Source organism: Prionailurus bengalensis, chromosome B4, assembly GCF_016509475.1.
Source record: "Prionailurus bengalensis isolate Pbe53 chromosome B4, Fcat_Pben_1.1_paternal_pri, whole genome shotgun sequence".
NCBI classification, from domain to species: Eukaryota; Metazoa; Chordata; class Mammalia; order Carnivora; family Felidae; genus Prionailurus; species Prionailurus bengalensis.
The window spans coordinates 70,840,372-70,855,567 of record NC_057358.1 but is presented as its reverse complement, the minus strand read 5'-3'; the positions used below and the strand labels follow the sequence as shown (position 1 = coordinate 70,855,567).

At 36.9% G+C, this 15,196-nt stretch overlaps 1 long non-coding RNA gene across 1 annotated transcript in view; it reads right to left on the bottom strand.

Annotated features, from left to right (window-relative positions):
- The window catches only part of LOC122473208, a 37,516-nt gene extending 26,554 nt beyond the window's left edge, over window positions 1-10,962 (bottom strand). The window contains exon 1 of the long non-coding RNA XR_006294625.1: window positions 10,779-10,962. This is a non-coding gene — a long non-coding RNA (uncharacterized LOC122473208). The remainder of the gene's footprint in view (window positions 1-10,778) is intronic.
- Between the last annotated feature and the right edge of the window lie 4,234 nt (window positions 10,963-15,196).

Genomic DNA, 15,196 nt, shown 5'->3' with positions numbered 1-15,196 from the left:
AATGATTCAATGCAGTTCTTTACACTTAGTAAGACCAGGTTGTGATAAGGTCTAACAGTTTTTCAAATAGCATTAAAAATTCTTAAGATTAAAATTTTCCTTTCCTAACTTCTTTCAAAGACAATGAAAATAGGCATTTTTGAAACTGAGTATAATTTTATTAAACCTTAAATCTTATTTTATTAAACCTTATTTCAATAAGCATAAAAATCAGGGAGTAGTATTTTTAAACTAGGTTATTTCCTAATTATATTGTCTAAATATAAAATACTTTCTTTAAAAAATTACTGTTGTGTTTATTTTGGCTTATATTTTCTTTTATTGGTTTTTTGTCTCTGGTGAGTATATCACATAGTCATTTATTTTAACCGTTCCTCAAATAGTAAACAATAAGTTGTTTTGAGAGTTATATTCTCTAAGTTGGAATGGCATCATCATTTGCAGCCATTTTCTTCTCCTTCAATGAAATGTAAGGAGGGTTTAAAATTTCTATGACATTTTTTAGATCTTTCTCTAACATAAATGACTCAGTACTCTGAATATCTGTGCTTTATATTTTTAGCCTCATTATTTTGCTGTTTTCTTCTATTCTTATTCCTTATTCTGATGATCCAATTCCAGTCATCCTCATCAGCATGACTCAAGTCTTTTTCTCTTCTAGGAGGTGTTCTAGGAACATTCCAGCAAAACCTCCCTATCTGTAAAACTCATCTAATATGGGATCATGGGTTCCTTTATGATAATGTCTTTTTGTTGCTTATTCAACATTCCACATGTTTTCCCCTAAATGAGATTGCAAATTCCCTGAAATCAGGGACTAAGGCAGTATAGCCAAGTGTATCAGAATCATGGATTCTCTAGCTGGATTGCCTTGGGTGACTCCCTGCACTCTCACTATTTCCCTTGGGGCATAAGACAACTGTTCTAAGTAATTTCCTCTTCTAAAATACTCTAAAATAAATGTCTGCTCTCATTTTTTCAATAATAAGTACCATTTACATAGCAATTTACCACAATTTATTGAGTTTAGTCCTGATAATATGTTAAATATGTGTTGTTATCCTCACTTTATAGATGAAGACCCTTTTGCTCAAAGAAGTCAAGAACTTGCATGAGATGATATTGTAAGAGGTAGAACCAAGGCTATTTATCTATATATAGCACAGTACTTTGCATACTGATGGTACTAAATTAGGTGATTGATGAGTTGTCTCATGATTGAAATCTTTTCCTACTGGGGCTTTCTGTGTAGACAGCTGTTAATTTCTTTGAGTTTCTCCCTGTTCATTTCCTGCAAACTTTCCCTCTTCCCACCTCAAGAATTTTAAGAATAGGAGAGGGTTAATTATGTATCAGCTACCATTCGACTATGTCATATTGAACCCTGAAATTAATTCGAAATTTCCTGCTTGACTTGTAAAGTCAGTCTCTATTCGTTTTATACTTTAAAACTTCATACTCTCTTGATCACCTTTCTGTGACTGCACAGCTGAGTCACTCTTTCATGTTCCCTGCTCCACTCCTTACTTCCTTTCTTCCCCTCAAGCCATTACATCTGTCCTTCCTTACAAAATATGTTTCTTGTTGGTTGAATCTGTTTTTAATTCAAGTCTTCAATCATCCTTCATTGCCTGGAGTACTTACAGCTTGTCCAAAAGCCCATTTGTAATTTTACCCCTTTACTTTAGATTTCTTCTTCTCTTTCTTTTTTTCTTTTAGAAATCTTGTTCTTTGATTTTCACATAGTATTATCTCTTTATCTACTGTTCATTCAAACTTGACTATTTTCCCATGCTGACTATAGCAGAACGAGTTGAAATTTATCTGCTGATAATCACACATATATCACTAATTAAAGTTCACTTATTTAACTATATGTGGATTGAAAAACAACCCAACCTCTGCCTCTTTATCAATCTAAATAAAAAACTAGGATTCTATTTTGTCTTAAAGATGATGGAATTTCAGGAGAAGGAAAACTTTGGGTAAGATAGAAATTTCTGTGACAACTAAGGTAGACAACATTCCTATAACAAGATAAACATACAGATTTTGGTATAAACGTGTGGCTTGGTGTCCATAAAAGACCTGAGCCCCCCCCCCCCACCTCTCTCTCTGTGTTTGTGTAGGGAGCTCAAGACACTGCTATTTCTGTATCCCAATTACTTTTTTCTCATAGCAGCATTCACAGTGGCTGTTTTGATTCAAAAGGATTAAACTTCTTGCTTGAGTTTTCCCTCTCAGGGTTTGGTTATCAGACCTAGGGCCTAAAGGGCAAACCTCCACATTCTCACATTCGAAATCAAATGTCTAATTTCAGGTTCCCAATAACAATATAAATTATACATTACCCCTGGGAAGATGCAAGACTATCAGTATTACTTAATTTTACTGAAGTTGTATCAGGGTCTGCACTAGCTTGTCCCACTTCTTGATTTTAAGGGATCCCAATTTGGCAACTCTTATGGTCTTGTGTTGATAAAACTCTACCATGCTTATAAATCAGCTCAAGCGAGTCTAACATATCTGGAGTTTGAATGCCTGTATCAAGAATTGCCTTATTATTCTTTATTCTCTGAAGGTATCATTCAGTCAAGGGTTTCTGAAGTTTCATACCATACTCTTGCTATGAGACAAATTCTACCCCTGGGCTGAACATATAGGGGGCTCTAGCTCACAGACTCCTCAACTCAATAATACACGCCATTTATACTGTTGATTACTTATGCCCATTGCTCCAAGCATTCTAGTGGGGATCTGAGATCTTGCTGCTAAGCACAGTTGGCTGGCGTTTCTGCTGTTGTGTTGCCCAGAATCTTTAATCTTTGGTTTCAGTCTTTCAAATCTTCCCAGATGCCTGACCTACCTGATTTCTAATCGGGGTTCGAGGTACTTGCCAACTGAAGCCTGCCTTTGTTAATTTTCTTAACTTGAATCTTTGCCTACTTAGATCTTCTTTAGTCACAGCCCTCAAATTTACTCTCTTATAGTTGAATTCCTCATTCTGCCCCTCTGGCCTCCATCCTTTTTTGTTTCAGTCTAAGTTCTGGTGACATACCCTGGTCAGTCATTCTATAGCTTGCACATTATGTGTGAGGGAAGTAATATTTTTTTTCCTCAATGCACAGCCTTTGTAATTTAATAAAATATAACATTGAGTAGTAAATCAGAAGAATGTGCCCACATATCAACATACTTGTTAAGTGAATTAACACATTAAGTTATCCACAATTATTAAATGATAGTCTAATTATTAAACTTTTATTCAATAAACGAATCAGAATGGTTTAATTAGTCTCACTACATTATTACCTTAGGCTCAAGGTCTTCAGCAGCTCTTGCTAAAAGCTGATTATTTTTAGTTATAAATTTAAGAGTGCAAGCTATAATAATTTCCAGTACAATGATGAAGCAATTGCTTCTCTTTACAAAAAGAAAATCTCTGGCAGAGAGTTAACTTATTTATGGGTATGAAGAAATCAACATGGAAAATAATACAAAGAAGATGGTTTAAGAAATGTTCATTGGATAAATGAATGAATGGTTGAACTAAACATACTGCTTATTTTTTGTGACATATTTTGGACACGATTGTTTCATTTACTCATATTGGTAGCATTCTTATCATGTTAGGAAGTCTAACATATCTGGAGTTTGGATTCTTATATGAAAAATTCCCTTAGTATTGTTTATTTTCTCAAAGTATCATTCAGTCAAGGGTATCTGAAGTTTCCCACCAGGCTCTTATCTGGTTTCTTTCCACAAAAGTTATGCTGGAGGTGAATTATTGGCCAATTGATAACATAAAAGTTTTAAAAACTTATACCTGATTGGAATGTCATGTTCAGTGTTTGACTTCCTAGAAGAGTCCCAAGGTATTTTTCCCATTGAGTATGTTTTCTGCTTTTTCTGTTGGTAGCGCTAGTAAATTCAGATATGCATTATTTGGTATCAGACATAAATAGCAATGCATTGCCATTATAAAGCTTGTAAATGGTATATAAAAATGTTTTTCTATACTGAGACTTTTTAATAGGACATTCATGCTAGAGAGGCATTGTAGTATTTAGCACTGAAGTCCAAGGAAATTAGCTGGTGCCATATCATGTATTAGACACAATAATGCTCAGTTGCCAGTAACAGAAACCCAAAATAACAATTGTTCCAACAAAAGAACAATTTATTTACATCTCAAGTAAAATTCCAAAATGGACAGGGGCGCCTGGGTGGCGCAGTCGGTTGGGCGTCCGACTTCAGCCAGGTCACGATCTCGCGGTCCGTGGGTTCGAGCCCCGCGTCGGGCTCTGGGCTGATGGCTCGGAGCCTGGAGCCTGTTTCCGATTCTGTGTCTCTCTCTCTCTCTGCCCCTCCCCCGTTCATGCTCTGTCTCTCTCTGTCCCAAAAATAAATAAAAACGTTGAAAAAAAAATTAAAAAAAAAATTCCAAAATGGACAGTGCAATGCTGCAGGGGAGATCTGCTCCACAAAGTCCTCAAGAACTGGATTCCTTCTATCTTGTTCTGTAATACATAGATTTCTTTAAATTTTTTTTAAAGTTTATTCATTTTTGAGAGAGAGAGACAGAGCATGAGCAGAGGAGAGGCAGAGAGAGAGAGAGGTAGACACAGAATCTGAAGCAGGCTCCAGGCTCTGAGCTGTCAGCACAGAGCCCGACAAGGGGCTCAAACTCACCAACCGAGATCATTACCTGAGCCGAAGTTGGATGCTCAACCGACTGAGCCACCCAGGCGCCCCTGTAATACATAGATTTCTATTCACAAGGTCTACTCATGGTCCAAATTGGTTGCTCCATCCACATTTTAAAAGAGAAGAAGGGAAAAATGAAACTAGAAAGAAGCAAATGGTGTAGGCCAGCTATTTTGTGGGGGCCAGCTTTTTTAAATGCTTTTTTAAAAAAACGTTTTTATTTATTTTTTGGGAGAGAGAGATGGAGCACGAGCAGGGGAGGGGCACAGAGAGAGGGAGTCACAGAATCCAAAGCAGGTTCCAGGCTCCCAGCTGTCAGCTTAGAGCCCGACGTGGGGCTTGAACCCATGAACTGTGAGATCCATGACCTGAGCTGAAGTCGGATGCTTAATTGACTGTGTCACCCAGGCACCCCATGGAGGGCAGCTATTTTAAAGAAAAGTTTTGCTTACATGTTATTAACTAGAATTCAGTCATATGCCACTTAAGCTACAAGGGAGACGAGGCATCCATGAATCTGACTAAAATGTCAGAAGTTCTTTAATTATGGAAGAAGAGGAGGACTTTTGAAGGGCAGTAAGGATTCTCTACCACCATATGTGAGTTATTTCAGGTTAAGGAAGCTCTGAAAACAAAGATTAAAATATTTAATTACTTTGGTCACTGGAGAATACCAGCCATTGAAATTTTTAATATATAAATCACAACGTGTTATATATTACAACCTAATATGCATTTGGTCAGTTTTACAATTGAAATACATTGGAATAAGGCATAGAAAAAATAAGTAAGTCATAAGAGTGTGTAACATTAGTCATAACTTCTAATTGTCTATTAACCAAACTGGGTCAAGTGTAAAGAACATGAATTGCTCAAAATTATCAGAGATTAAAATAAATCTCCTTAGTAAAATTGCATTTCTCTACTCCTACATTATTGCTTTGAGTGTGGCTGAAATAAAGAGACGAGGGAACTTGACTGAAACAAATTGGATGAACTAGAAATCCTGATGAACATCATATAACAAAAAGTTGGGGCTAGTTGTGCTAGTTCAAAGAGAATGGGAATGCATAAACATGTGGCAGAATAAATCTTTTCAATAAATACTGAATGTAACAAGGTTAGATACTGCATTTCTTTGATATTTGCATGTTGCACATGAAATAATTTAAATTGAAGAACAAATGTTTAGAAATTTATGTTCTATGTAATTTTAAAGAGAATATCAATTCAAGAATATTCCATTTGACAACAAATGTTGTTAAAATGTCGATACTCCCCAAAGCAATCTACATATTCAATGCAATCCCTATCAAAATAACTTCTTCACAGAGTTACAACAAATAATCCTAAAATTTGTATGGAGCCAGAAAAGACCCTGAATAGCCAAAGCAATCTTGAAAAAGAAAGCCAAAGCAGGAGGCTTCACAATCCCAGACTTCAAGCTATACTACAAAGCTGTAACCATCAAGACAGTATGGTACTGGCACAAGAACAGATACTCAGATCAATGGAACAGAATAGAGAACCCAGAAATGGACCCACAAACGTATGGCCAACTAATCTTTGACAAAGCAGGAAAGAATATCCAAGGGAATAAACATAGTCTCTTCAGCAAGTGGTGCTGGGAAAACTGGACAGAGACATGCAGATGAATGAACCTGGATCACTTTCTTACACCATACACAAAAATAAAGTCAAAATGGGTGAAAGACCTAAATGTAAGACAGGAAGCCATCAAAATCCTCGAGGAAAAAGTAGGCAAAAACCTCTTTGACCTTGGCTGCAGCAACTCTACTCAGCACGACTCTGGAGGCAAGGGAAACAAAAGCAAAAATGAACTACTGGGACCTCATCAAAATAAAAAGTTTCTGCACAGCGAAGGAAAGAATCAGCAAAACTAAAAGACAACCGACGGAATGGGAGAAGATATTTGCAAATGACATATCAGATAAAGGGTTAGTATTCAAAGTCTATAGAGAACTAATCAAACTCAACACCCAAAAAACAAATAATCCAGTGAAGAAATGGGCAAAAGTCATGAATAGACACTTCTCCAAAGAAGACACCCAGGTGGCCACCCAACACATGAAAAAATGCTCCACATCACTCATCATTAGGGAAATACAAATCAAAACCACAATGAGATACTACATTACATCTGTCAGAATGGCTAACATGAACAACTCAGGCAACAACAGATGTTGGTGAGGATGCAGAGAAAGAGGATCTCTTTTGCATTGTTGGTGGGAATGCAAGCTGGTGCAGCCATTCTGGAAAACAGTATGGAGGTTCCTCAAAAAACTAAAAATAGAACTACCCTACGACCCAACATTTGCACTACTAGGCATTTATCCATGGGATACAGGTGTGCTGTTTCAAAGAGACACATGTACCCCCATGTTTATAGCAGCACTATCAACAATAGCCAAAGTATGGAAAGAGCCCAAATGTCCATCGATGGATGAATGGATAAAGAAGGTGTGGTATATATATACAATGGAGTATTACTCAGCAATCAAAAAGAATGAAATCTTGCCATTTGCAACTACGTGGATGGAACTGGAGGGTATTATGCTAAGTGAAATTAGTCAGAGAAAGACAAAAATCCTATGACTTCACTCATATGAAGACTTTAAGAGACAAAACAGATGAACAGAAGGGAAGAGAAACAAAAATGATATAAAACCAGGGAAGGGGACAAAACAGAAGAGACTCATAAATATGGAGAACAAACTGAGGGTTACTGGGGGGGTTGTGGGAGGAGGGATGGGCTAAATGGGTAAGGGGCACTAAGGAATCTACTCCTGAAATCATTGTTGCACTATATGCTAACTAATTTGGATGTAACTTAAAAAAAAAAGAATATTTCCTTTGGTGATCTTTTGCTTCATTAATTATATCACTTGTTTCCACAATTTTCTCCCTTTTTGCACCTGCATTTGCAAGATATGAGAAATATGCTATGCTCTCTGCCTTCCCCCAACCCTGGAAACACTCTGCCCAATATATACTTTACTTTGTGAAGGAAGCTTAGAGTTTTTTTAGTGCTCTTATACTTGAAAAGATTGAATTCTCTAAGGTGACTTTCAAGCAGATGTCATTTATTAAATAGTTATGTTTCCTCATTAATCTTAGCATTTTTCTCATCAGTTCTGCTTTGAAAATGTAGCCAAAACAAAACTTTGGGGACAGTCTGAGGCATGTACTGCCCACTCCTTTCCTTTCTTTGCTGCTGGAAGCAGATGTGTTTTAATACAGGGGGGCGATGGGTGGGGGGGAATGATGATACAAAGAGGACTTTCTTGGTCTCTTCTTCCATAGAGTTTATAGTATCTATATGTGTTTTGTAGTACACAAGTATTATCTCTTGGCTATTAACATTCTGTGCAATAAAATTAGCCTTTTTTTTTCTCTTTTAAATTAGAAGTTTAAATAAGTTGGAATTTATTCGTCCTTTTCTTCATCTTCCTTTGGCTTACTAGGGTAACAGGATGTAGACATTTAAGAGCAATGTGCTGACAAAGCCAAGAGAATGCATTTCCTTTACACTTAGTGGGAAAAAAAATCTCCAAAACAGTAAAATATAAAAAGGATAAATTTAGGGGCCACCTGTCTGGCTCAGTCAGAAGAGCATGCAACTCTTGATCTCAGGGTTGTGAGTTTGAGCCCCGCATTGGGTATAGAGATTACTTACATAAATAAACTTAAAAAAAAAAAAGAGATATTTAGAAAAGTGAAGAGCAGGAGTGGCCTGAGGTTGTGTGGGGCCTGAGGGTTATTTAATATGGGAGGAACACTTCTTTAAGAATCAGAGTGCAAACTATCTTTACAACCCTAAAACAAATGACCATGTGATCACGTTGATAGGGTCCGTCCTGGGGTTTTGGAGGTGGCCTGTGCATGTGAGAGGACCCACAGCTTCCATAGCTTCATGGTAAGTGTGCCTCTGGTTCATCTACAGTACGGTTTCAGATGTACTTTTTGGGGTTTTTGCTATTGATTTGTGTTACACTTCACTGGATCCCCCATTTTTACTAAATGGACTTTCTACAGCCAAGCATTGGATTTGTTATATCATAGAAAAGAAGTTGGGCAGTATGGCCCTGGCCTCAGACTATTTCTGTGGAGCCTGTGTCAGTCCATGTGCCAGAACCACGAAGCTGCCTTTTTGTTTTCTCTCTAACAAGAGATCAGAAGGTCTCTTTCTGGGGAGGGAAATGATTAATGAAGAACATTCATCTTGTAAAGAAACATCTTAAATAGTGTCCGTTCACCCTATACATATCGATTATTCTTTCAAGGAGAAATCCAAATGCCATGACTATAAGCTGCGCATAGCATCTGTGAACTCCTCATAAGCTCAGTTAGGAAATACAAAGTTGGGTGTGTTTGTGTGTGTGAATATATATGATAATTTTGTCAGTTTGGCAGGCAATTATTTTTACTTAAAAAACAAGTAATTTCTTGGCATTTTATACTTACAGGTTATTAATATACATAGTTTATAAAGTGTTAAGATTAGTTTTTAGCTAACACACTCATAATTCTATTTAAAATAAATCGTTTCCCTCTTTAATGGAGACATTTTTGGAAGTGACATGTTTATTCCTACATTATTGAAATATATATTTTCAGAATTTCATATGGAATTTGTTTTATAAATTCATTGTGTGTGTGTGAATACATACATGTGAATACATACATATACATACAGACACAAACACACATACACATGCATACATACACATACATTTTGTCTCTTGCATGGTCTATGTGAATAAAATTACAAAATTCTACTACGGTTATATTTATTTATGTGGGAGGATAAAAGAATAAAAGAAATGAAAGGAAATAGCCTATGCATGGATAGGAAGACTCGGTATTATCAGGATGTCATTTATGTGCACACTCATCTGTAGCTAAGTACAATTCAATTGCTTTTGAAGTGTTGTGCTTAGGAACTTGAAGATTAAAAAGGGATTTTAAAGTACATTTATGAAAAAATCATGCAAAAATAGCCAGGAAATTTTTCAAAAGAAGAACAAGGACCAGAGACTTTATCTTATTTTTTTTTAAGTTAATATCAGACTTCAGCAACTAACTAACTTCAGCAATTAATGTGTATGATGTAATTAGGTATGCAGTGTACTGATGTACACAAGTCAATAGGAAATAAGCCCAAGTATTTATTATGATTTAGTACATCAGCACAGTGGCATATAAAATCACCGGGTGGTGTTAGGAAATAAAAATAGCATTTATTGGGCACTCACTATGTACCCGGTGCTGCTCCAATCACTTGACATCTATCATTTAATCCTAACCTCACAATAACCTTATGAGTTTGTATTAGTCCTGATTTATAGATGTAGGATGTAAGACTTAGAGAAATTAAATAATTTTCCAGTGATCATACAGGTGGTAAGTGAGAGGTGGATTTTAGATCTAGGCAATCTGGCTTCCAGCCCAATCTCTTAACCAGTATGCGTTACTGCCCACAGTGCCCCTTGCCAATGATACATGCTAGTTATTTTAGAGTATTGTCAGTATAACAGGCAAAACAGTTTTTAAGTATTTTTTCACTTTCTAAATTGCATTCTTTAATTACCAAGGAGAATGAACTTGTAAAATATTGCATATATAGATGTCTTTTTTTTTTTTGGTAAACTACCTACTCCCACTGTTATGTTCAACTTTTACTTTTTAATTTATAAGAATTCTTCACATATTAAGGATATTACTCTTTATCATATACATGGTTGCAGCCACACTCAAATTCAAAAATGGCAAACCATACTTTGCCTCTATATTACTAATCATACTGTTTTCACCTTTCCTGAAACGTACTTTCCCTGCATAACCCCTGTTCTTCATGATCTCAGTTTAAACATACCTCACAGTAAGGCCTTCCCTTACTGTGGGCTAAGTTACCCGGGACTAAGTTAGAACGCCCTCTTCCCGGTAACCAAAATATCCTGTACCTCCCTCTTGTAAACATGAATCATATTTATATTTACTTATCCAAAGTTTATCCACTCTAATAGAGTGGATATTCTGCTTATATTTACCTGTGAAATGTTTTCCTTTCATAATTTTCTTGTTCCTCATATGGCCTTTTCTTCCCACTCCCTTCAATGTTTCTTGTAAGGCTGGTTTAGTGGTGGTGAACTCCTTTAACTTGTTTGTCTGGGAAACTCTATCTGTCCATTCTGAATGACAGGGTTGCTGAGTAGAGTAATCTTGGTTGCAAGTTTTTTTTTCCTTCCAGTACTTTGACTCTATCATGCCCCTCCCTTCTGGCCTGCAGAGTTTCTGCTGAAAAAATCAGCTGGTAGCCTTATGGGGTTTCCCTTATATGCAGTGATTTTCTTTCCTCTTGCCGCTTTTAAAACTCTACTTCTACTTTTTGGCATTTTAATTATGATGTGTCTTGGTGTAGACCTCATTGGGTTAATTTTGTTGGGGTCTCTTTGCTTCCTGGAACTGGATCTCTGTTTCTTTACCCAGATTAGGGAAGTTTTCAGTTATTATTTCTTCAAATAAATTTTCTACTCCCCCCTCTCTCTCTTCTTCATCCGGGATCCCTATAATGGGAATGTAATTATGCTTGCTGATGTTCTTGAGTTCCGTTAACCTATTCTCATTTTTTATTATTCTTTTTTTCCATTCAGCTTGGTTGCTTTCCACTACTGTGTCTTCCAGCTCACTGATCTATTATTCTGCTTCCTCTAATCTATTATTGATTCCCTCTGGCTATTTATTTTATTTTTTAAATTTATTTCTTTAAATTCAAGTTAGTTAACATACAGTGTAGTATTGGTTTCAGGAGAAGAATCCAATGATTCATAACTTATATATAACACCCAGTCATCATCCCAACAAGTACCCTCCTTAATGCCCATCACATTTGGCCTATCCCCCCACCCACCTCTTCTCCAGCAAACCCCAGTTTGTTTTCTCTATTTAAGAGCCTCTTGGAGCACCTGGGTGGTTCAGTCAGTTGAGCGTCCGACTCTTGATTTTGACTCAGGTCATGATCCTAGGGTCATGGGATTAAGCCCCATGTCTGGCTCCACACTGAGCATGGAGCCTGCTTAGGATTCTTTCTCTTTCCTTCTGCCCCTCTCCTCTCTCTCTCTCTCTCTCTAAAATAGAAAAAAAAATTTTAAGTCTTTTCTGGTTTCCATTATCTCTGCTTTTATCTTATTTTTCCTTCCCCTCTCCTATGTTCATCTCTTTTATTTCTTAAATTCTACAAATGAGTGAAATCATATGATATTTTTCTTTCCCTGACTGACTTATTTCAGTCAGCATAATACACTCTAGTTCCATCTACACTGTTGCAAAATGGCAAGATTTCATTCTTTTTGATCAAGTAATATTCCATTATATATGTATACCACATCTTCTTAATCCATTCATCAATCGATGGACATTTGGGCTCTTTCCGTAATTTGGCTATCATTGATAGTGCTGCTATAAACATTGAGGTGCATGTGCCCCTTCGAATCATCATTTTTGTATTCTTTGCATAAATACCTAGTGGTGGTCATAGGGTAATTCTGTTTTTAATTTTTTGAGGAACCTCCATGTTGTTTTCCAGAGCGGCTGCACTAGCTTGCATTCCCATCAACAGTGCAAAAGTGTTCCCCTTTCTCTGCATCCTTGCCAACATCTGTTGTTTCCCAAGTTGTTAATTTTAGCCGTTCTGACAGGTGTGAGGTGGTATCTCATTGTGGTTTTGATTTACAATCAACAAAACTAAAAGGCAACCCATGGAATGGGAGAAGATATTTACAAATGACATATCAGATAAAGAGTATCCCTCCAGTGCATTTTTAATTTCAGTTATTGAATTCTTTGTCTCATTGATTCCCTTCTTTTTTTACATTTTCTTGTGTTTTTTTTCACCATGATCTCAATTATGTTTTTATTTTTTTTCACAACTTTGTTTTTAAAACTGAAGAGGAAAAAGGAGAAAATTAACATTATTAGTTGCATATGAGCAATGAAAATATTTTTACACATAATTTTCTATATTTTCCAAATTATCTATAATTTATTCATTTATTTTTACTCTAACTTTAAATTTTTATGTATTTTTACTTAAATTTAAAGACACTTTATTAAATTTATAGAGAAATCTAGCTTCAAAAATCAATTGGAACCAAAAGGCTTATAATGAAAAACAGAAGTCTGGTCTCAACTCTTCTCCAATTTCATTCCCTAAGACAACTGTTTTTTGTGGGTTTTTTAAATTTTTTTAAAATTTTAATAAATTTTAATTACACAAACATCTACATGAGATACTTATTTTTTAAATCAGAGTTCCTATTCTGTGCCTCATCTGTGGTAAACATAACTTTTGTAGTTATTTTTAAATATTTTTCAAAGTAGCCACTTATTTATTTATTTATTCTTTTAATTTCAGGAATAGAGTTTAGTGATTCATCACTTACATATAACACCCCAGTGCCCATCCCAACAAGTGTCCTCCTTAATGCCCCTCACCCATTTAGCCCATCCCCCTACCCAACACCCTGCCAGCAACCCTCAGTTTTTTCTCTGTATTTAAGAGTCTCTTACGGTTTGTCTCCCTCTCTGTCTTTATATTATTTTTGCTTCCCTTCCCTTATGTTCATCTTTTTTACATTTTCTATCTCTTTGTGGGAGCTCTCACTGAGATCCTCCACTCTTTTCTCAAGTGATAAGTGTCTTTATGACTACTGCTTTGAATTTTTTGTGAGGCATCTTGCTTATCTCCGTTTCATTTAGCTCTTTTGCTGCAGTTTTGTTCTATTCTTTCATTTGGGACATATTCCTTTGTCTCCTCGTTTTGTCTAACTCTTTGTTTCTATGTGTTAGGAAAATCAGCTACATCTCCTGCTCTTGAAAGTAGTAGCCTTTTGAAGAAGAGGTCTTGTGGTGCCCTGTAGAACAATGGCCTTTGTTCACCAGAGCCAGGTACTTTAGAGGTGTCTCCTATGTGTGTTGCATGTAACCTACTGTTGTGACTGAGCCTCATTTGCCTTTGTCCAATTGGCCGCAGTGGCCCACTTTGCCTGTTGTGATCTGGGTTTGGTCCTTGTTCTCTTAGGAGGATAGTCTGGGGCTGTCACTGGCTTGTAGTTGGGCAGTTTCAGCAGTAAGACCAGATGCCTACCCTCAGCCCATTTACTGGGGCTACAGTGGTACCAACCTTCAGGGTGTTCTCCCTATTTTATCCCCTGAGAGGTTTTTGTTAGTGGACAGGACCAGTAGTCAGGCCAGATGCCTGCCAGGGTGCAGTTATACTGATTGGCAGGGGACTGTCCCTGCACTGCTAGTTACAATGTTCAGCTGCTGGAATTGAGAGTCTACTCATGTGTGTGGTTATCTTCCCGTCTCCCCAGGGCAGGAGTCACTTTGGAGTGGAGCTGGTCCCTGTCGGGGCTGCTTGCAGGATGCAACACAGCAGAAACTGCTTTGGAGGGACTCCTGCTGAATCGGGTGGATCTGTAGGAGAATGCAGGGTGGCACCCAGTGTTAGCATGGTAGGTGGAGGGTGTTTGTGCTGTTTCCTATAGGAGTCAGGGTATCTAGGCTGGGAGAGCAGGAGAGAAATGGTGCCCACTAGCTCTTTTGTTATTGGAAAAGTGTCCTAAAGATCCCTGTTCTCCAGTACACATTCTGGGATTAGTAAAGAAATCTCCTTTACATATACTCCAGGCAATTTTCAAAAAGTATATTTCAAAAATTTATATTATATACTTTTTAAATTGAGACAAAGTCTGCTGTTTTAAAATATACAATTCAGGGGTTTAAGTATATTCACAAAGTTATACAATCATTGCCACTGTCAAATTCTGGAATATTGTCATCGTCATCCCCAAAGAAACCCTGTATCCCCTAGCCATCACTCCCAATTTCTTCCTTATTCCAGTCCATGGCAATGACTAATCTACTTTCTGTCTCTATGGATTTGCCTTTTCTGAGCATTTGATATATTGACTTTTGTGCCTGGCTTCTTTCACTTAGCATAATGTTGTTTGTGATTTCAACATGTTTCCATGTTGTGACATATTTCAGTGCCTTATTTCTTTTTATAGATGGATAATATTCCATTGTATGAATATACCATTTTTGTTTATCCATTCCTTAGTTGATGGACATTGGTTTTTTTTCCCACTTTTTGGTTATGAATAATGCTGCTGTAAACATTCATCTATAAGTTTTTTTTAATGCTTTATTTATTTTGAGAGAATGTGAATGCGGGGGCGGGGGGGGAGAGAGAGAGAGAGAGAGAGAGAGAGAGAGAGAATCCCAAGCAGGCTCCATGTTGTCAGCACACAGCCTGACATGGGGCTCGATCCCACAAGCTGTGAGATCATGACCTGAGGCAAAATAAAGAGTTGGACATTCACCCAGGCACCCCCATCTACAAGTTTTTGTGTGGATATATGCTTTCAGTTTTCTTGGGTATGTACTTAAGAGTGGAATTGCTGGG